The sequence below is a fragment of the Nomascus leucogenys genome, chromosome 5 (genome assembly GCF_006542625.1).
Source record: "Nomascus leucogenys isolate Asia chromosome 5, Asia_NLE_v1, whole genome shotgun sequence".
NCBI lineage: Eukaryota > Metazoa > Chordata > Mammalia > Primates > Hylobatidae > Nomascus > Nomascus leucogenys.
Window position 1 is genome coordinate 110,549,406 of NC_044385.1, and position 24,627 is coordinate 110,574,032.

The window sequence follows — 24,627 nt, forward strand, 5'->3', positions numbered from 1 at the left end:
TTTTCCAGCCTTTTATTTGTTCTGAGTTAGTTTAGCAAGTATTGAGATGTTTGAACACATGTCCGTGGGGAATACTCATAAGGTAAATATGGTACAAATTTGGTAAAATTTCCTTGAGGTTACCATCCTGGGCTGGCACTTTTATCTTAAGGGGCATTTCTTATCTTGTTATTTATTTGATTATGTGTTCTGCCTTACCTGGCATCATATTTGGTAATTATATCCCCTACAAAACTATCAATTTAATCTGATCATTTTTATTCTATTTTCACTGAGTTGTGCAAAATATTCCCACATTAGATTTAGTTTGTTTTACTTTTTTTTAACATGTATATGTTTGGATGTTATTTTTTCTGTGATGTACAATTTGTATATATGTGCTTTCTCCCTCCCATTTTTATTTTATGATCTACTCTTTTAATTGTGATATTTTCAAATTAACGATTTTTGCATTTATTAACTTTCTTTTAATTTTTTTCTAACTCATTAATGTCTGCTTTCTACCTTTTGTCTAATTCCCTGCATCTTGTTATTTTTCTGTTTTAAGTTTTAAGTACATAATTCACTATATATATGTATGTATTTTTTTTTTTTTTTTTAAGGCAGAGTCTTGCTCTGTCGCCCAGGCTAGAGTTCAGCCATCTCAGCTCACTGCAACCTCCGCCTCCTGGATTCAAGTGATTCTCCTGCCTCAACCTCCTGAGTAACTGGGATTACAGGTGCCTGCCTGTAGTAGAGATGGGGTTTCACCGTGTAGGCCAGGCTGGTCTTGAACTCATGACCTCATGATCCACCCACCTTGGCCTCCCAAAGTGCTGGGATTACAGGCATGACCCATTGTGCCTGGCCATAATTCACTATTTTGTTGATGTTGCTTTCTGTTGATGTAAGTATTTTATGCAATGTATTTTCCTTTGATAATTATTTGCTATATTTCATAGATTATTATATTATTTAGTTACCATTCTTCTAAATAAGTGTTGCCACTCCGTTTTTCCCTTAGGCCTACATGTTAAAAATAATGTTTTTGATGTTTTAGGTGACAGAGTCTTTGCAATCTTGTTAATTTCTAGCTTATTTTTCCAACACTATTATTTGGAATTAACTAAAGAGCACTTTGGGGCCTAAAATATAGTTGATTTTCATGTGCACTTGAAAATAAGTTATATTATTTACTATTTTAGTTCAGAGTGTTTTATTTATACAATCTACCTTCTTGATGATGTGTTGTGTGTTTCTTATCTATAATAGTTTTGCCCAGTTGCTCTGTTTGGGAGTAAGCTATAAGCAGCATTTTTTAATATAGCTGTTGTAGTCTTTTTTTATTCTGAAAGCCGATTCTGATTTATTTGAAGCAGGAACATTACTAACGTAACCCCACTGTGAGTTGCAGTCTTTAGTATCATAAACGTCTCTTGCTGTCTTTTAAGTGTTTTTATATGTCTCAGTATACCTTGTCTAATATTAAGATTGAAAACCATGTTGTTTTGTGCTTTCACCTGATATATTATGAGTCATTTTTAAATATTTAACCTTTCTGAATCTCTGTTTTAAGTTTTTTTTGTGTGTAGAGTTTTGGATATTGCTTTTTTACATCATTTATATTTACAGTGCTTCTTTTTAGGATGATCCACTTTTATAATTTTTGTTTATCCCTGTTTATTTTTAATGCTAGGCTGCATTTAAGCTTGTTTTCAAAGTATATTATTTATCTACCCTAGCTGAGTTGAACTTCTCCCTGTAATATTGATGACAATTTTATCAGTTTCTTCCAAATTATGCCAGAGTAACTTTGCTCAAATTCTATGATTTCTTTGTACAGAGCTACTCATAATAATTCTTAGAATCTCTGTGTCTTCAAATTGTTTTCAGAATAACTTAATTTTGAATTATGTTTTTCTTTATACATTGTGTGTGTGACAATGCTTTCTTATTTCCTAACTAAAGAAAAAAATTACAATGTCGAACAAATTAAAAGCATATTTTATAGGATATGCTTTTTGGTTTATGGTAGCAAGCTTGAAGTGAAGTGAAAATGATTGCGTATAGTCAATTGGTGGAAAGATAGTCACTATAATATTGAAGAACACATACCTGTAAGAAAAAGATTAATTTCTAGATTAATTGACAGCCTTTATTAATCAACACAATTTGTTTTATTTCATGAACTGAACAACAGCCAATTTGTCTTTATATTGATAAGAAACCAAGAACTTCTATGGGCTACTTTTTAAGGACTTTTCTTTAATAAGTGAAAATATCTACAAATAAAGTTTTATTTCTGCTGTTAAAATTGTGTAAGTGGAAAGGCCAATAAATACTATTTTTATGGTAGTCTTTTCAATAACGTTCACTTCTCTGTCTCTCATTTTAAAGAAAATAAAACCGGTTTCTAGGCCTTGGCATTGATTGATAAGCTCTTCAATCTTTTTTCAAGGCTTTGTATGTAGTCCATAAAAACCAACAAATGTCACACTCATATCTCTTACATGTTTCTTAATCAAAATGAAAACTTCATTTATCAACTTCAATAACAGTAACATTCACGATAACTTCTGTAAATGTTCTAATTGTATTATCCTTGACTAGTCTGGCAGATCCAGCAGGAAATACAGGAAATTATTCCAGGCTTGATTTTCTGTTTTTGAATTTTACTATTATTAATGTAAATGTGATTAAGTGCATAAATCTTTTTGTCTAATGCAGTTTATAAATTTTAATAAACTAAACATAGTAAATTGTTTAGCTTTTAAAGCCACAGTTTTGTTGCTGTACTCTTAGCATAAACAGTATAAAAGAAAATCTTAATGAATATGGTGGCATTCTGCAGGCAAGCCATTTAAAAAAATCACCATTATTGTAATATAATTGACACATAAAATTGAATATACTTAATGTGTATAATGTGATGACTTGATATACATACACATTATGAAATGATTACCATAATAAAGTTCATTAACATAACAACACCTCACATAGCTACTTTCTAAAAAGTTTTGGTGAGATTGCTTAAGATCTGCTTCTTTATGAAAATTCAAATAAGCAATACAGTACTGTCAACTATAGTCATGACATGGTGTGCATCCGATCTTCAGAACTTATTCATCTTATAACTGAAATTTTGTATCCTATGACCAACATCTGTCCATTCCCCCACTTCAGTTCCTGGTAACTACAATTCTATACTATGTTCCAATGAATGTAACTTTTTTTGTTGTTTTAGATTTCACCTATAAGTGAAATACTGTATTTTTTATCCTTCTGTGATTGGCTTATTTTATTTGGCATAATGCCCTCCAGCTTCATTCATGTTGTAAATTCTAGAATTTCCTTATCATTACATGGTTGCATAATATTTCTATATGCCACCATTTCTTTATTGACTTCTCAATGGATACTTTTGCTGCTTCCAGATCCTAACTGTTGTGAATAATGTTATGATGAACATGAAAATGCAAATATTTCATCAAGATAATGATTTTGTTTCCCTTGAATATGTACCCAGATGTGAAATGAGATTGCTGGATTATATGGTAGTTCTATTTTTAATGTTTTGAGGAATCTCCATGTACAATTTTTCATAATGGGAGTACCAATTTACATTCCCACCAACACTGTACAAGGGTTCCCTTTTGTTCGCATTTTCTCCAAAATTTAACTTTTGTGTTTTTTAGCCATCCTAACAGGTGTGAGGTATCTTACTGTGCTTTTGACTTGCATTTCCCTGATTATAGTGGGTAGCTCCTTTCTGCAGGCAGGTCATTCCGATGAGTGTCCAGCTCTCAGCAGATAGGAAACCCAAAGTGGGTAGCTCCTTTTACAAGCAGGTCGTCCCAACAACTGCGTAAATCTGGCTGAGTCTGCGGTTTTTATGTCCTCAGAATGGAGACATAAGCATCTGCTGACCATTTATGTATTTGTTTGGAAATCTCTATTTGACACCATTTTTAACTATTTATCTTGTCTTCTCTTTATTTTGTCTCAAAATATTTTAGTTTTGGTATAAAGTTGTTAAAAAATGCAATTATTTAATAAGATAACATCATTAAATAGGATACAATTGTATATTGCAGATAATTATGTAATAAAAAAAGTAAATCCATGCATACAGTGACCACTTTTAATATTTTCTTATGGGAATTATAAAAATAAGTTACTCAGGATTTATTTTTATTTAAGAGCTGTTGAATAACCCTATCTCTTGAATAAAAATATATAATTTCTGAGAAATATATAAAGAAAAACAATGAGATAATCTTGATGTGGATAATATAACTCCAGAAAGAATAAGGCATATTATATTCCTCTAGAATAAGTTAGTTTACTGACAGGCTAGAAGGAAGGACATTATTAAGCGTACTTCTGTAGAAAAAATACTTAAGCAATATTCTAGTTATCATATGGTAATTATTTTCTATTGGGAAAATTACATACTTGTTCCTTTTAATCTTTTATCAGCACATTGTGCATTATCATTTTATTTTTTTGCATATCTATCATGTCTCTTCTTCTGTAACTAGTTACTTTCTTTCTTTTTTTGGAGACAGTCTCTCTCTGTCACCCAGGCTGGAGTGCAGTGGCGGGATCTCAGCTCACTTCAACTTCCACCTCCCAGGTTCAAGCAATTCTCCTGCCTCAGCCTCCTGAGTAGCTGAGACTACATGCGCACACCACCACACCCGTCTAATTTTTGTATTTTTAGTAGAGATCAGATTTCACCATGTTGCCCAGGCTGTTCTCAAACTCCTGACCTAGTGATCTGCCTGCCTCGGCCTCCCAAAGTGCTGGGATTACAGGTGTGAGCCACTGCGCCCAGCCTGTTACTAGTTACTTTCCACAGACTGTTCCAGCCTTTTAACCTACTTATTAGGGTGTCACATTTCCCTTCGGAAACCTCTGTGGCTGGTGGCATATTTGCCCTAGTTTTGCTTGGGCCCACTGGGCTCATTCTGCCCACTTGGCTTGGCAGACTGCACTCGACTCATGCTACCAGCCTGGATCCCACACCTGCCAAGGGTTAGCCAGGTGCGCAGCGGTAAGGAACGTGTGGGCTAGCGAACATGGCGCTTGTCCACCGCACACAGCCAGGCACACTGGCTGCTGCAGCAGAGAGGGCAGCTCCAGGCACTGGCTCAGGTGCTGGCTCCGTGAAAGGCTACGGCTGGATCAGATGTACCACAAATGGATTCTGCTAGGGGCACCCACATCTGGACAAGGGGAACATGGTGGCACCTGGATAATTGGAGATGCCAGGAACCCTCAGAGAGCCCCAAAGAGGGTGTCACAGTCCTGGCTTGGGGAGCCCCTAGGTCTGGGCTCCCCAAAGGGCCACAGCTCTTCTCTCCTTCTTGTTGCCTGCAACGTGGTGAATGGGGGGTATGTTGCGGCCCTGTTTGTGTTACAGCTTTTTCAGTCCTACATTTGGTGGGTCCTGAGTTCTTGTCCTGCATCCGGAAAGAATGAAGTGTGCAGACAACTGGAGGGTGTGCAAGGCAGAGAGGAGCTTCACTGAGTGACAGAACAGCTCTCAGGAGACCTGCAGTGGGTAGCTCCTTCCCACAGGAAAGTCATCCCGATGAGTGTCCAGCTCTCAGCGGAGAGGAGACCCATAGTGGGGAATTCCTTTTCTAGGCAGGTCGTCCCAACAAGTGTGTAAATCTGGCTGAGACTGCAGTTTTTATGTCCCCAGAATGAAGAAAGTGCATGCTGATTCGTCCATGAGTGGCCATGGGTGAGCCTGGAAAAAGCACCATCCAATTGGCTAAATGGTCATCAATGAAGTTCTCACTCCTGGCTGCAGACTTCACCTGGAACTGGCAGCCCAGCCCCTAGCCTTCAGGCCATCCCTGGCCTGAAGGTGGGGTTTCACTGGGGACCTACCACTTCCCACCTAGGAGCCTGTCTGCCTTTTACATGCCATCCATAGATCCCAGGCTGTCAGTGCTGAGAGGTACCCACGGGTCCGCCCTGAGCCTCCCTCAGTCCCCCTGGACCCCCTTGCATGCTCATGGGTGCCCAAAGTGCGGAGGGGGCTGAGGTGGCAGGAGGCCGATGTGTCAGCACTGCACTGAGTGTGCACAAACCCGGCTGGGTTGCAACAGTGCCTGGGCTCGGCCACAACTTTGCCCTGCCCCACAGCGGGCACCAGGAGTGAGGAGAGGCCAGGGAGCAGAATTGGCACTTTCAAGCCCGCAGTGGCAGGAGATTTCCTGGGCCCCAAGTGCACCTGGATGCCCAGGTCTGGAGCCGCGGCTGGGTGGCTGCAGCTACACCCAGGAGTGTGGGACTCCCACCTGTTCCTGGCCTCTGCCAGCTCCACAGAGCATGCAGCCCTGGTGGCACCTCCCTCGCCACAGCTGGCTTCCCCACAGCAGCTGCTCCAGATGGGCTGCTGCCGCCAACAGTTAAAACTTTTAACCTTCTTTTGCCTTACAATCTTGAAACATTCTGCCAACTCAAGCTGAGAAATGTTAACTTCAGATAAGTTTTTCCAGACCAACCACCACTCTCTCCCCCTTTTAAAGGTTGAAGACCTTTAGGTCTCTATATTTACTCAAGCTTAGAACAAGTCATATCTAATCATAGTTGTCTACAAACTTTCTATGCCTCCTGAACTAGGACATGGTCTTGTTCATCTTTATATTTCTAGTCTGAGTTTCATTATTGGTATAGTATGAGCTTCTATATGTGAAATTATTTTTTTCCAAAAAATTCATAGCTAATTCACTACAGAATTCAGTAGAGCAGTTTACTCGCATATACCTTAGTAAGAATACTACAAGCATAATCAATAAGTCATTGAACTTATTGTGCTACTAGCAATGTGAATGCACGTATTTTTAATGATTCTGATACTATTTCCTTCTCTATGTAATGAGAACAATAATACTTACTCGTAAGATGTAAAACAAATCACCTTCTACAAATTTACTAATTTCAAGTCATCAAGAATTTTTGCCCTTTTTATTATGTTCATTCAGACTCATGACCTGTAATGTTCTCTTAGTCAATGCTTTAAAAATATGCTGTTTTGATTACAAATCCAATATTATTTAACAATTTTCAAAATTTGTATAATAGCTTGTTGTCATTTCTCAAATTTTAACAAATAATTATCTTTCATCCACTCCCATCTATAGTATCTTAATTCGATACTACTAGTCATGCTTAGTGAGCTACATTAAATTTCAAAAGTAAAAAAATGAACTTTTTAGGCCGGGCGCGGTGGCTCACACTTGTAATCCCAGCACTTTGGGAGGCCAAGGCGGGCGGATCACGAGGTCAGGAGATCGAGACCACAGTGAAACCCCGTCTCTACTAAAAATACAAAAAATTAGCCGGGCGTGGTGGCGGGCGCCTATAGTCCCAGCTACTCGGAGAGGCTGAGGCAGGAGAATGGCGTGAACCCGGGAGGCGGAGCTTGCAGTGAGCCGAGATTGCGCCACTGCACTCCAGCCTGGGCGACAGAGCGAGACTCCATCTCAAAAAAAAAAAAAAAAAAATGAACTTTTTAGTAACTGTGAATCGAACAATTAAAAATTTTTGTCTCGAGTTACATTAATCAAAACCATCAATTTTCAAGTAGTGAGTAACCATATTTTTAATGTGCCTCAGTATGAAGATAGAATATCACCACAAAGAACTTATCTTCTTTTGTGTGTGTTTTCTGAATACATTCATTTCCAACAGACTTGGGGATATTATCTTATCTTACTTGCTAGAGGTAAGCAAGATAAAGATGTAAGACTGCTTAAATGAGCTATAATGAGTATTTATTTCTGTATGTTTTATGGATGCATACATGTTTTGGGGAAGTCTTTTATTCTTTAGTTATTGAGTATTCACACCCAATGAAAATATAATAAACATTGAAAAGCACAAAATACCATTTGAGGTAGGCAAAGGCGAGTACATAGAATTTACAAAGGGTGTAAATTTTATACCCTCATTCTCTTTTCTGGACTGAAGATGAATCTTAGTAAGTTGTGTTGTGAATTGATTTGAGCACCTGGATCACTGAATTAACGCTGACCAACTAAGGAGAAATGCTAATGTAAGGAGAACAGAAGCTCCAGATATATTTTAATATTATTTGCTTTAGTTAGATTTTTTAATTATTTAGATTTAAGATTTTTAAAAATAACTTTATTGATATTGCTCTTAAATTGAAAATAAGTTATTGTGTGTTAGGTGAAGCCTATGGTATGAAAAAAATATTCCACTTTTTGGAGAAAGGAGTTAAACACAGAAGTTTAAGGCTATGCAATTTTGACACTGTAAAAATCCGCTTCCCAGAGAACCATAGAATGTGATTTCATTTTGATTTTCATTGGCAGGTAACCCTAGTACTATGATTAAAATAGCAAAATGCATGTCAATATCTTTAAACTTTATAGTAATAACAAGGCAATAATTTTAATTCACTATGAAACATATCTGGACTGGACCATCTTTTCAAATGTAGTATTGTTGCTCTCAAAAACATGGAATAGTTATTTTTAAAGACAATTATCTCATTAAAATTTCTAATGTTATTATACTTTGTTAAATTAAGCTGAGGAAATAACTAAGATATCTCATAAAAGGAAACAGTTACTTGAGAAGTTTTTCTAAAATGCCATGTTAATTGAAGTTTTTCTTCACTAAAACTTATGACAAAAGCAGGCAAAAAAAGAAATAACAAGAAATAGGTTGAATTCCCAGCAGGTTTTTCATGGATGGTACCATCCCATTAAAAGTGTGAACTTTCAGAAGACATTTCTGTGAGAGCAGTTTGCAGCCAGAGCCAGAGAAAAATAATAAGAAAAAAAGACTGGTGTTTAAAGTACTCTGTGGAATTAAAGAAGGGTATGTGTTTGTATGTTCAGCTCTCATGGATGTAAAACTCTATGAGGAGGAGAAGAGACTAGAGAGAAACTTTATGAAAGAAGACTAGATGGCAAACTGATTCTCTCTGTGCCTGTCATTCTTCCAAAACTCAACACACCAATGATCTGCAATAGTTGTCTAGGCTTTTGGTGGCATTTCAGATTTTGTTTAATTTCATATGTTGCTGATGAACGTTTCATACCTTACATCAAAAGAGTAACACTTTAGAGCATTTCATCTTGAATATTGGGACTAACATGTTATAATCAACTAGAATTTTATTATTAATCAATACCTGTAGTATCCAATATGTTAAGCACCAACTATATATGGATATTGGATATTTGAAATGTGACTAGTCTGAATGAGCCATGCTTATGTGTAAAATAAACACTGGAATTTGAAGACCAAAAAAAGGTACAAAAGCTATATTCATAATTTTATAGTGATTACATGCTAAAATATTATATTTGGGGTATATGAGATTCCATTAAACAAATTACATAAACTAATTTCACGTATTTCTTTTGAACTTTTTCATATAGCTACTAGCAAAGTTAAAATTACTTTTTTGGTTTAATTATATTTTTATTGGATTGTACTGATCAGGATTTAGCCAGAAGTCTTTCCCAATGCACTCTGACTTCTGGATGCATGACAACAAATGATTTGACAAATGTACGATATTATCGTACATTCAGTAACTTCTCAAACCAAGGAGAAATAATGATATTAAGAATATAATTTACGGAATATGGGGAGGTAGAAATTGAATATATCAAATTGAGAAAACAATCAATGCATTTTATGAGCATTCACTAAATTGACAGTCTAAGAAACAGGTAAATGAAGTTTGTTACTGGGAATATGATTAGTAAACTCATCTTCCATGGATACTTAGTTTCTTCATAAATTAAAGTCATGTCTTAATAGAGAAACATGATCAATAGTATATACAATTGGTAAAATAGAGTTCTGGGTTCTATTCCATTAAGTCATGAGATAACCCAGAGATTTGGTGACAGCTGTTGGGGAATTTACAATTATAACAATGCTGGAATAATTGTTGAAGTCTATGTGTTATCAGAAATGTGTGATACCTGCTGGAGTGACTTTAGTGAGGGAATGTTATTAGTTCTTCCCATGTACCACTAAAATAGTGCAAAACTAGTGATTTGAGAAATGTCATCTACAAGAGATTGTCAATGGTGGCTTCATTATAAACTCGGAACCACCAAAACTATTATCACTCTGTTATACCTCCAAATTACCCTAAATGAGCAACTTTCATGCTGGAGAATTAACGAAATTTATAAATGTGCTATTGCTCATTAACAAGAAGAGAAATATGTTTCCGCTTAGAGTGCACATTGGAAGGACTTTTGAGTACAGTGCTTCCTAAATTTTAATTTACTTAGGATTACCCAGGGATCTCTCAAAATATCCAGATTCAATAGGTTATGGATGATGTTTGAAGTTGCATATTTTTTAAGAAAATCCCATTTGGACCACCAGGAGACTATAGAATATGGCTTAAAATTTGGATGCAACTAATCCAGATCCCTGGCCATTAAATTTTTCTAGGTAAAGTCTCAGGTTTTAACAAAAAAAACCCCAAAGGATCTACTGGTGACTCACTATTTTATAATCAACAGGTTTAAGGAACAAACAAAGACACAAAAGAAATACACCAAAAATGAGTCAATTAATAAGGATAATTTTATAGATAATGGAATGGAATAGAGTAACAGAAAGTAAGTATTCCAAAGTTAAATATGCCACATGTGAGATCCCAGGAAGAATAAGATCTCAGGAAGGACCTAAGATAGGGTCCTTCAGATAAGACATGGCCATCCTAGACCTTCCACCACAGAAAGCCTTTTTTTTTTTTTTTATTTTACCTTGATCATAATAGGTATTCACCTTTGGTATTGTCACTATTGAAAGTCTAATACCTTTACTCACTGAAAATACCACCATGTCAACATCAGACTCATTAACCAATTCAGGTATACCTGAAATACTGGGAGATAAAATTACTATCATAAGATTTTAAATTTTGGTGGATATAGTTATTAGAATGTCAGTTGAATCTATATGTGATTTTGGAAGACAAATAACTTCCCAGGAAAAAAGCATACATCATAAAAGGGCCTTCTACAAAAAAATTATAAATATAGCTATTAATTAAGTCAAACAATCACAGTTCCAGGAATAATCACAACAATTACCAATTCATTAGGAAAAAAAGAGAACGAATATAGATTTAGACTCAATTTACATGGAAATTCAATTAAAAAGAGCCATTAGTATATATCTTCATCTTCTCATCTAACATGCAGAAAAAAATTGCTGGAAATTTTGAAAAATGTATTTTGGTTTTATTTTTGTTATTTCTTGACGTAAGATCTAATTATTTAGAAGATATTTCTAACTCAAGTTTTAGGGACATATATCCTTAATTAGAAAAAAATAATAATAAGGAAACACACTGAATTCACCAAGAGGCAGTACATGGAGGAAATTTATGAAACGAGTATGTTTCACGTGACATCAGTGAAGGAAAGAAAAACTAAAATGGGGCAGATATTTGGCAGTCATAGCACCTGTAATACTATATTATACCAATAATGAAGTATCAGAAACATAGCTTAAAAATTATTTCATTGCTGATATATAGCATAAACTTCAGTATCTCTCCCTAAAAAATTACAGTGGAAATGTGCCTAGTGTCCAATATTGCTATAATAAGCACATGATCTAATTCAAAGGCTGACCAGACACATACCCAGTTTTTATATATTTAAAATTGTAATGACTACTATTACAATGATGTATTTCATAAGAAAGGGTAGAGGGAAACTTCATTATTTTACTACTTGGAACGTTATGAGAAACACTGCCTAGACAATATCCAGTCTCTACTTTTCCCTCATAAATGGAGCAGGAATTTTGTTCATGGAAGTTCCAACAATACCATGTGAATGGAAGATTACTGGATATACTACCAAACATCTTTTTTTTTTTTTTTTTTCATGAAAGAGGAATGGAATATACATTGTGTCTTTGGCTTTTTGCTCCTCTCCGTTTCTATTTGCCTAGCATGAGGGCACGGTGACTAAAAACACAGCAGTTATCCTGTGAGCTTGAAGAAACTAACATACATATGATGAGTGACAGAGAAACAGAGATATATGAAACATAGGACTAGAGAGCAGACATGGGGTCAGAGAAGCCACTATACTAGCCTTGAACTGATTACTTCTAATTTCTGACAAGGAAATAAGGAAACTCCTTACTTGTTTAAAATTATTCTGTTAGATTGCTGCAAGATGCAGGAAGAAAAGGCTAACTTACATTTTTAATGGCCACATACAAAGGGATATCAGTATATGTATATTACTAGGAAATGTGAGCTTATTCCTCTTATTGTTTGCAGATATATTAAGATATTTCAGGCCAGGCGCGGTGGCTGACGCCTGTAATCCCAGCACTTAGGGAGGCCGAGGCGGGCGGATCACGAGGTCAGGAGATCGAGACCATCCTGGCTAACACAGTGAAACCCCGTCTCTACTAAAAATACAAAAAATTAGCCAGGCAAGGTGGCGGGCGCCTGTAGTCCCAGCTACTCGGGAGGCTGAGGCAGGAGAATGGCGTGATCCCCGGGGGGGCGGAGCCTGCAGTGAGCCAAGATCGCGCCACTGCACTCCAGCCTGGGCGACAGCGAGACTCTGTCTTAAAAAAAAAAAAAAAGATATTTCATACAAAATAACACTAAAAAAGGGAAGTTTATAAGGCTGTCAAAAAATAAAGTGATGAATTCATAACACTATGCTAACACTAACATTGGCATGTCTGTTGAATGCTTTTACCTTCATTCATATTTCAGTAGGCCTTAATATATTACATGCATAAATATCTGTGTATATCCTCTGTCTTGCATTTTAAGATTATTATAATCGCAATTAAAATACCATAAAATTCTATGTCTATTTTAGATTATTGAAACTGTTCTCAGAATCGCCCAAGAAAATTTGTTGTGTAACAGATTCAAATCAAAATTTAAACACATAAAGTCAAATGTCCTCCCAAGGCAAATTAAATATTCAGTGACGAATAGTCTTGATTTAATAGCTATTGTCAATAGGACTACAGGGCACAGTGCTTTGCTTGTGGCCATAGTTTTCTATGATGTTTTTCAAAAGTTAGTTCTACAATTTAACAGGTGATTGTTTTCTTCTTTAAATTTGACACTTGGAAATGTTTCACTAGAATGAAAAATTATGGATCAGTCTTCTTTACACCATATTATTGTTTGAAGTAGTTAAGCAAACACACATGGTTCAATTAAATGGTATTCAACCTGAGGCTGTAAAAAGTAGTATAGAGAACCCAGCTGGAAAATGAGGTTTTCAGTAAATATCTAATTATCTTTTAAAATTTAGGACAGTAAGTGGAAATTTATGTCTAGAATGTAGTCTATTATAAAACTGGGAAATATCTGTCAAATTGGATAACATTTGGTGATAAACTGTCAAAAATTTTAAATAATATATCATAATTTTACATATTTTGGAGGTACATGTGATATTTGTACATATAATTGTACATGTATAATATATAATAGTACAACTGTACATATATAATAATTGTACTATTTTGGAGGTACATGTGATATTTTGATACCCAAATACATTGTGTAATGATCAAATCAGGACAATTGGGATATCTACAACCACAAACATGTATCTTTTCTTTGTGTTGGGAACATTATAGATAGTCTAGCTGTTTCAAAATACACCATAAATTATTCTTACCTATAATTTCTTTTCTGTACTAACAAATACTATAACTTAATCTATTAGATAAGATCTATTAGATAGTATATATTATCGAATACTATAACTTTCTATTTGACTGTATTTTTGTACCTCTTAACCAACTTCTCTTCATCCTCCCTCCTTCCTTCCCTTCCCAGCCTCTAGTAACTTCCCTTCTTCTCTACCTCCAGGAGATTCACTTTTTTAGCTCCCTCATGTGAGCATGAACAGGCAGTATTTGTCCTTCTGTGCCTTGCTTGTCTTACATAACACAATAAAATTTAATGTCTTCCACGTTGCTGAGTACTAATAGATTTTATTACAATCGTCCTGTGTATGCCAGTATCTTAAATGGATTTCACATTAAACAGATGTTTCACTAAAAGTGCAATCAGATAACTAAGAATAAAACCTATATGAAAAATAAAAAATGTTAAGACATCTTTGTTAGATTTTGATACTAATATATATATTCTTGTTTTATCCTTATGTCAAATTTTAGCTGTTTCTGTATTCAAATGTATCTATTGATCACTGTTCAAAATTAAGAAAGATGATATTAAAGGGCCAATCTAGAAACTTTAAATACATCGTTATAAATAAAGCAAACTTTGGCAGAGAATATAGATATATGAGTTATTTTTTCTCCTGTAATCTTTTGCTTTGTCAATGTTAATTTTTATAAAATTAACATTTTAGGGAATATTTGAGTGTTAGTAAAACTATGTCCTCATTAAACAATCAGTAGATTCTGGATAAGCTTTGTATTCAAAATGAAGGTAATCTATAAAAAGAGGCATGAGACCAGATTACTCAATGTTTACTGTTGGCAATATGGTGTGTCCAAATCTATGGGCAATTTTTTGTCTATAGCCATAAAAGAAAATATTATTTGCTACAGTTAATTTATCATACATGTAAATAAATTGATTTCCCCAAAGTAATTAAAGATGCAATCTATTTTATGCCACCATTCTGGTTGGGTGTATATTCACAATGTTTTTTTTAGATACTGCAATTTGCCCACTACCTAAAGTGTTCGCCTGTAGGTCTCTTTTCTTCAGTCTGATATGCATATCTTGTAACTTTATTAAAGTTAATATTTCCTCTGATTATCTGTCCAAAAATTTGCTCTATAGAATATTAAGTTCAAACAGTTTTACTCGCTTTACAGGTTTCTCTTAGCTAATTCTATTTTCTATAATTTATTTTAAACTACAAGACATCTCTCCAGTAGCAAATTATTTCTCTGTGTATTCAATGAGTATATTTGTTATATTATAAAACTTCTATTCCTATTATCTTTTCAACCAAGCATTTTACCTTATACACCTTTCAAAGAACACCATAAATTTCATATTACTCTAGGTTTATTCAATCTCGCAAATATCCCCTCTCTCACTGTACTTATCAACAATTCAGCACATATTTTCTTCATTTGCAGCATGTAATAACAATTATCATATATTTTCTCAGTATTTGAACACAAATTTCTGCCACTAGATTTTAAGCCACTTGAACTCTCCTGGCTGGTCTCTGTATAATGACATATGTCAGTTTACCACAACATTCCTACAACTGGCTTGATGCCTGCCACATACCAAAAACTCAAGAAATAACAAATAAATAGCTGAATAAACCACAAAATTTCTTTTTTAATTCTCTTTGTACCTTGAAAGAATCGGTATACTTAGAATTATGTAAGAATTTTATTTAGTATAATTATTATTACTATGAATAACATATTAAGCAGGAAGTTTGAACTATAAATCTTGTATCATTCCCAGATTCATCATGCATTTTTCATGTTATTTAATAAAATTAAAATACATTTAAAGATAAGTTTAGGATAAAAAGGCATAGGTCTGGCTTCTTTATATATATATATATATATCTTTATATATATATCATCTAACTAAAGATATATATATATATTTAAAATTTTTCATTGACAAATAATTGTATATGAAGTACAATGTGTTTGTTTTGATACACACAACAATTGTATGTATTTCTGGGCTACAATGTGAGGTTTTGAAATATATATATACACACACACACATACACATATTGTAGAAAAATTAAATCAAGATAATGGATATATTTATAACCTCGACTAAATACATTTTTCGCTGGTGGAAATGCTTAAAATCTACTCTTTCAGTAATTGTGAAATATATGTTATTATTAACTATGCTCACTATGTTGAGGAATACATCCCTAAAACTTCTTCCTCCTGTGTCACTGAAACTTTGTACCCTTTCACCAACATTTCTCCTTTCTCTATCCCACACCTACCTCCAGCCTCTGTAACCACCATTCTACTCTCTGCTTCTATAGGTTCAAATTTTACATGTCACATATAAGTGAAATCAAGCAGTATTTGTCTTATTGTGCTTCCCTTATTTTACTTAGAATAATGGCCTCCAGGTTCATCTATGTTGTTGCAGATGACAGAAGTTTCTTTTTTGGGGTATATAGTATTTCATTGTGTATACATACCACATTTTATCATTCTTTTATTTGTTGATGAGCAAAGGTTGATTCCATATTTTTGCTACAGTGAATAATGCTGCAACATACATGGGAATAAAGATTTCCCTTTGACACACTGATTTTATTTTCTTTGGATGTATATCCATAAGTGAGATTACTGGGTCTTATTGTGGTTCTAGTTAAAATTTTCTGAGGACCCTCCTTACTGTTTTTGAAAATGGCTATAATAATTTACATTCCCACCAACAGTGCAACAAGGTTCCCCTTTAAGCACATTCTTGTCAATATTTGTTATCATTTATCTTTTTGTTAATAGCCGTTCTAACATGTGTAAGGTCATATATCGTTGTGTATCAAATTTGAGATCCATCCAGCTTGTTGAATATGTTATTTGTTCATTTTGTATCATATCATATTCCTTGAATGAATATCTCACAATTTCTAACATCAAAATTTTCCTGGTAATAAACATTTGGTTTGATATTACCTCACAGCTCTGGAATGCGCTGATGTTTTGCACTTTAAAAATTATTTTTATATGTATTTCTCTCTCACTGTTTCTCCCCATCCCCTACCCATCTTGATTAGGTAATGTCTGTTGTTTTATCTTCTAGATGACTGTTTTCTCAGTTGTATTGTTTACTAATGAGCCTCTGAAAGTGTTTCTTGATCCTTTTCTTAAAGTTACTGTCTCTCCGATGAAATTACCTGTCTAATCTTGCTTATTGTCCACTTTATTCATTAGAGTTTTTAACGTGTTATACTTAATGTTAGATTTAAAATAACACTGTTATCTTAAATTCTTTACCATATACTTCCAGTATTGTTACTAAAATACCAGGGATTTGGGCCTCAGTCTTGCTGCTTGCTGCACAGACAGCCAATCACTGAGATGCCAAGTATTGCCAAAGAAGGCTTTAATAGGGTGCTGGCAGCTGAGGAGATGGGAGCTCAGTCTCAAATCCATATCCCTGACTGACTAAAACCAAGGGTTTATATAGCAGGCAAGAAATGAAGAAATGAATAAGAAAACAGGAACTTGGGAGGGGCAAGGAAGCAATCATGGTGAATGAGGGGTCCTATATTTGGTGACACCTGGTGCAGTGAGCTGGTTTCAGTTCCTTAATATGTTTTGTGAGAGGCCTAAAGGTCATTTCCTGAGGAAGAAACTTAAATGAAACAAATACAAGTTTCAAGCTTTTTAAGATCAAGAGTCCATTTCTCTGTTGATATAAAAAAAAAAAAAAAACAGTCAAACAATCTATGGGACAATCCGGTCTATTTCAGAATTTATGTCATATTTAAGTCTGATGTGTGATTGTTTTGTCACTTAGCACAATGTTGTTCTTTCTTACCTTCTCACATACCTTGGAATTTTTATTGAAAGCTGGACATCTTGCGTAGGAAAGTACAGAATGAGGTAAATCCATTTAATGCCAAAAATTAGTACACCCTTACTTCTGCTAGCTCTTTATTGCAGTAGTTTGAGTTAATTTTTTCAAGAGGTGGCTCGTATTTGACATTTGTTGTTGTCTTTACCCTTAGGGCAACACAGATTTTAAATTGTTCTAGCATTATCTTATGTTAGAATGTGAGCTTGTTTGCCAGAGGACTGACTTTCTTAATGCTTATTGACCCTTATATACTTATGTTTTCTCTTTGCCCTACACTTCAGTGTGTACCTGTCTCTATCCTCTTGAAAATGTTTCTGCAAAGTTCCATGGTTGTTGAATCCAGAGCTTTTTCTGGGGTGGAATGGGGAGAGATGGGATCTCTTTGTTTCCCAGGCTGGAGTGCTGGCAGGCAGTGGTGTAGTAGCTATTCACAAGAGCGCACCTAGTGCATTGTGCTTTTGAGCCTGGTACTAGGTAGCAGAGACTGGTGCATTCTCTAGTTTTCCTAGCCACAGTTTTAGGTAAGTGTTTTGTCCCTGTGCCTCCGGACTGTAGCTTCAGTGTCTTTTCCCCTTTCCTAGCTCTACTCCTGGGCCGAGCATTTTTTCTGTTCTTCTTCCTGTGCTAGAGGATTTTCTTGTTTCCTTCTTCTAACTGCAATGGGTTGTTGCCAATAACATAAAAGTATTTGTTGCAATTCCTTCAGCAGATTAAGGCTTTTGTTATCACAGGAAATAAGGGAGAAGGTTTCAGCCTGGAGATTTTGTATCTCTCACATGTCTACTGTTTCTGTCCTTCTGACTTACTCCTTGAGGATGCTTTTTCAGGACCATTTCTATCCTTTTTGTTTGTTTTGTTTTGTTTTGGTCACGTCTGATGGAAGAATAAGGATTAAAACAGGATAAAAATTACCTCTATAATCTGCGGATCTTGGGCTTTATACTTTCTCATCAGCTGATGCTTGAACTCTACCAATTTGTTAACTCTCCTAAAGAAATTATTTATATAGAGTGTCTGGCTGCATCTGTTCCATCTAAGCAAGTACCTAAATCCTGTCCCTCCATTAATGCACTTGATTCCGTATATTCTCTGTAGGTTAAGGGAAAGGGTGAAATCAGAGGGCTAATATTGTTTTATTTTTATTTTTCTTGGAGAGTGACACTGTATCCAAGTCTCTGTATCGTGAAAGGAAATCTGAAGTCTCAAGTTATTTCCTCTGTTCTGTTCCATTGATCTATGTCTCTGTTGTGGTACCAGTACCATGCTGTTTTGGTTACTGCAGCCTTGTAGTATAGTTTGAAGTCAGGTAGCGTGATGCCTCCAGCTTTGTTCTTTTGGCTTAGGATTGCCTTGGTGATGCGGACTCTTTTTTGGTTCCATATGAACTTTAAAGTAGTTTTTTCCAATTCTGTGGAGAAAGTCATTGGTAGCTTGATGGGGATGGCATTGAATCTATAAATTACCTTGGGCAGTATGGCCATTTTCATGATATTGATTCTTCCAACCCATGAGCATGGAATGTTCTTCCACTTGTTTGTATCCTCTTTTATTTCATTGAGCAGTGGTTTGTAGTTCTCCTTGAAGAGGTCCTTCGCGTCCCTTGTAAGTTGGATTCCTAGGTATTTTATTCTCTTTGAAGCAATTGTGAATGGGAGTTCACTCATGATTTGGCTCTCTGTCTGTGATTGGTGTACAAGAATGCTTGTGATTTTTGTACATTGATTTTGTATCCTGAGACTTTGCTGAAGTTGCTTATCAGCTTAAGGAGATTTTGGGCTGAGACAATGGGGTTTTCTAGATATACAATCATGTCATCTGCAAACAGGGACAATTTGACTTCCTCTTTTCCAAATTGAATTCCCTTTATTTCCTTCTCCTGCCTGATTGCCCTGGCCAGAACTTCCAGCACTATGTTGAATAGGAGTGGTGAGAGAGGGCATCCCTGTCTTGTGCCAGTTTTCAAAGGGAATGCTTCCAGTTTTTGCCCATTCAGTATGATATTGGCTGTGGGTTTGTCATAGATAGCTCTTATTATTTTAAGATATGTCCCATCAATACCTAATTTACTGAGAGTTTTTAGCATGAAGGATTGTTGAATTTTGTCAAAGGCCTTTTCTGCATCTATTGAGATAATCATGTGGTTTTTGTCTTTGGTTCTGTTTATATGCTGGATTACATTTACTGATTTGCGTATGTTGAACCAGCCTTGCATCCCAGGGATGAAGCCCACTTGATCATGGTGTATAAACTTTTTGATGTGCTGCTGACAAACCTCACAAAAACGAGAAATGGGGAAAGGATTCCCTATTTAATAAATGGTGCTGGGAAAACTGGCTAGCCATATGTAGAAAGCTGAAACTGGATCCCTTCCTTACACCTTATACAAAAATTAATTCAAGATGGATTAAAGACTTACATGTTAGACCTAAAACCATAAAAACCCTAGAAGAAAACCTAGGCAATACCATTCAGGACATAGGCATGGGCAAGGACTTCATGTCTAAAACACCAAAAGCAATGGCAACAAAAGCCAAAATTGACAAATGGGATCTAATTAAACTAAAGAGCTTCTGCACAGCAAAAGAAACTACCATCAGAGTGAACAGGCAACCTACAGAATGGGAGAAAATTTTTGCAACCTACTCATCTGACAAAGGGCTAATATCCAGAATCTACAATGAACTCAAACAAATTTACAAGAAAAAAACAAACAACCCCATCAAAAAGTGGGCGAAGGACATGAACAGACACTTCTCAAAAGAAGACATTTATGCAGCCAAAAAAACACATGAAGAAATGCTCATCATCACTGGCCATCAGAGAAATGCAAATCAAAACCATAATGAGATACCATCTCACACCAGTTAGAATGGCCATCATTAAAAAATCAGGAAACAACAGGTGCTGGAGAGGATGTGGAGAAACAGGAACACTTTTACACTGTTGGTGGGACTGTAAACTAGTTCAACCATTGTGGAAGTCAGTGTGGCGATTCCTCAGGGATCTAGAACTAGAAATACCATTTGACCCAGCCATCCCATTACTGGGTATATACCCAAAGGAGTATAAATCATGCTGCTATAAAGACACATGCACATGTATGTTTATTGCGGCACTATTCACAATAGCAAAGAGTTGGAACCAACCCAAATGTCCAACAACGATAGACTGGATTAAGAAAATGTGGCACATATACACCATGGAATACTATGCAGCCATAAAAAATGATGAGTTCATGTCCTTTGTAGGGACATGGATGAAACTGGAAAACATCATTCTCAGTAAACTATCACAAGGACAAAACACCAAACACCGCATGTTCTCACTCATAGGTGGGAATTGAACAATGAGAACTCATGGACACAGGAAGGGGAACATCACACTCCGGGGACTGTTGTGGGGTTGGGGGAGGGGGAAGGGACAGCATTAGGTGATATACCTAATGCTAAATGACGAGTTAATGGGTGCAGCAAACCAACACGGCACACGGATACATATGTAACAAACCTGCATATCATGCACATGTACCCTAAAACCTAAAGTATAATAATAATAAAAAAAAAGTTATTTCCTAAGATGTTATAAACATGGTCAATTCCCAAAAGTAGTTATGCAGTCTAGTGCTGTAAGTTCCAGTGTTCAGAAAATGAAACAGTGGTAATGATGAAACCTAAACACTTTAATCTGGATTTATGCTTTCATTCAAAAGGACTGATTCTGAAGTGAAAATCCCTCAAGCAATTCATTTATTTTATTCTTCAGTCAAGAAGAACACATTTTCTACATGCTGGGTTTTAACTTACTCGGCTTAATTAATGATTTGATTAAATCATGAGTTCCAAGGTTGTATTTCCTCAATGCGGAGGTTAACAGGATATTTATTATTCCTCAGGTTAAAACTGCACTGCCATTTATTAAGTAATCCTCTGTTCTTTTTTTGTGAACTTCAAAGGATAGTTAAAGAATAAGCTGCAAAATACCCTGGGAAAATTTCAAATTATATTACAGATATAACTACAGAAATACAAAAAGAAAAATACACTGGCTTTAAGCTCAATAATTGTCCTTATTTTATGCTTTTACTTATATTTTTGAGTCTATATTTAAAGCATAAATTATTAAACCTACTTCACTTTTTTCACTTCCTGATCTTAATGCTTTTTTAAAACTATTTGTTCTTTATTTAAAGATTTGTGGAAGTAGGTATAATGCATTGGTGTCCAAGGGGAGAGTGACTCTCAAAATAATGGGTCTTAATTTATGATTTTTACTTATTTTCATAATTCCATGTTGTGTATATAATCATCACAGCTCACTTTAATCTAGCAATTTGCTATCATTGAATATATACAAGGGGAGAAATGCTTACAACCAATCTTTGTTAGCTAGTACAACCAGCTTCTTTCAGTCTACTTTAAATGATGTGATGACTCAATTTATGGTCTGAATGTGTGCTTAGTAACATAACAATTGAGGATGTTTGAGAATCTTTCTTTTCACTCCAAAATTAAGGTTCAACTGTCAAGTACAATGTTTTATAAGAGTGGTAAATCATTTCTTTTTCTCTCTCTATTTCCCACACCATTGCTTTCATTCCGTAAGAAGCTGAGAGCAAAAACCTGTTTCTTGAATTAATGTTCTTTGGAGTAAAAGATTTTACCCCAAATATTGAACAATTGTCCCTTCATTTAGTATTTAAAAGCAGAAGAAAATACCATGCACCAGAGAAATCAGGAGGCTAAAAGCCTGATGATTTAATTATGTTTTTGGCTTCACTACAAATGAAATATAATTGGTTTGGTATCAAAAATATTTTTAAAACAATAAAAATTTAAAAAAACAAATATTATACTGATAAATGAATTCTTCCTTTTTAAGTAAAAGAAGGGGAAATATGTAGAAAAATATACAATTTTTCAAACTAAATTAATGCAAGGTGTAAAGATCAAAGAAGGGGAGTTTAGTATAAAAACTACACAGGATTGTTTATTCTTATAATTTATCATAAGATTAGCCACAAGATACACAAAAACAAAATATTTATTTTTGGAATATACTTGTCTTTCAGCATTAAAATAATCTTTAAAAAATTAACAGAAAAAACAACCAATAATGTAAAAAAATGAGAAATAAAATAAAACAAGCCAGGAAAGAACTAAAGCTATACCTTTAAAAGCTCTGAGTAAAAACAGGAACTAAAATTCTTATTTCTAAGGATATATCAATCTAAATCTTTAAAGATTTAAATAACACGCTGATTGAAATGTGAATATATCTTTCTGCAATATTTAATAATATTCAAAACTTTATTGTGTCATGAAAATATTTTATTTAAATAACTTTAATATCAACATGAAAAAAGGAATAATGTATAGTTGGCAATGGCTTTTGAAGTAAAAAAAAATAAATTTAAGTTTAATTTTAGAGATCAGAATTGAAATTTGTTGCTACGACCATTGATTATTTCTTAAATGTCTTCATTGAATGATTAATTTAAAAATACAAAGACATTTAGAGGTGAAAATCATTTAATATAATTTATATCAATCACCTAATTTTATAAATAAGGGAACTACCATCCCAAAATGATAAATGTTTTTCCCAAAGCTTTGCAGTGTTGCTATTAAATAATGTTAACATACTCAGGCTAGGCATGGTGGCTCATGCCTATAATCCCAGCATTTTGGGTAGATTAGGTAGGAGGATGGCTTGAACCCAGGAATTGGAGACCAGCCTGAGAAACATAGTGTGACCTTGTCTCTACAAAAAAAAATAAAATTAGCTAGACATGGTGGTGCACACCTGTACTCCCACCTACTCCGGAGGCTGAGGTAGGAGGATCTCTTGAGCCTGGGAGGCTGAGGCTGCAGTGAGCCATGATTGTACCATAGCACTCCAGCCTGGGCAAAAGAGTAAGACCTTGCCTCAAAATATAAAACAACAACAACAACAACAACAAAACAATACTCAATTCCAGCTATTGAATGATTCCATCTACAATTAGTTGATGTAAGTGACCTAATCCAGGTAACCCTTCCATCTCATTAGAAAAGACTATGTATGTAACATTTAGCTGTTTATAAGTAATAATTCTATGACATTTTATAAATATTTGCAGAATCTCACTGACATACTTTACTGTATCATTGTACTTAAGTTTGCAAAATAATTAACAATGTTTATTAAAATTATTTTGAAAATTAAAACAGCACTTAAAACATTTTATAATATTTCTGCTAATTAAAATGATTTGCTTCAGAGAAACTATTTTATTAGTTGAAGTCAATTATTAGCAATGTTAATGTAAACCACTTGTTTGACTTTGCATTAACCACAGCTTTTCATAACATGTCATCTAAAATGACAATGCCTATATTTATTTTGTTTGCAAGTTTAGCCATTGCAAACTGAACAACAAAAGTAGCTTCCCCTTAGGGTTGTTGTGAAGATTAAATGATTCTGTGTGTGTGTGTGTGTGTGTGTGTGTCTGTGTGTGTGTGTGTGTGTCTGAGATATAGATATACATGCCTGATAATATTCTAAACCACTGAGTAATATCAGGCATATAGATATTGCCCAGTGAATTTAAATTATCATTATTACTTTATCGATATTGGATAGGAAAGTATCATATTACAAAGTAAGATATCATAGTTAAAAGTTCACAATATGAAGAAAGGCACGTGACCAAATTCCCCTAAGTCACTTTCCTAAACAATGCATATAAATGTTGAGGACAATCTCAGTAAAGTGCTAAGATTATTTTTATACCATCTAAAGGAAAAGATAAGGATTTGAAGGTTTGGGATGTTTGCTTTCTGGATTTCATTTGGTTTGTTTTTTCAATCCTTAGATGCTTTTTTTTGTCATTGCTCACCAAAGATGTTTATGCTTTTTCTAATTTTCAGTGAAATGGCTACACAAATCTAAAAATTGTGGGAGGAACAGAATTTAATATATGTATCTCTTCATATAGACTGAATTTGGTAAAAATGATGTGCATAATAGAATAGAATCTGGTTTGTACATATATGAAGAGAGTTAAA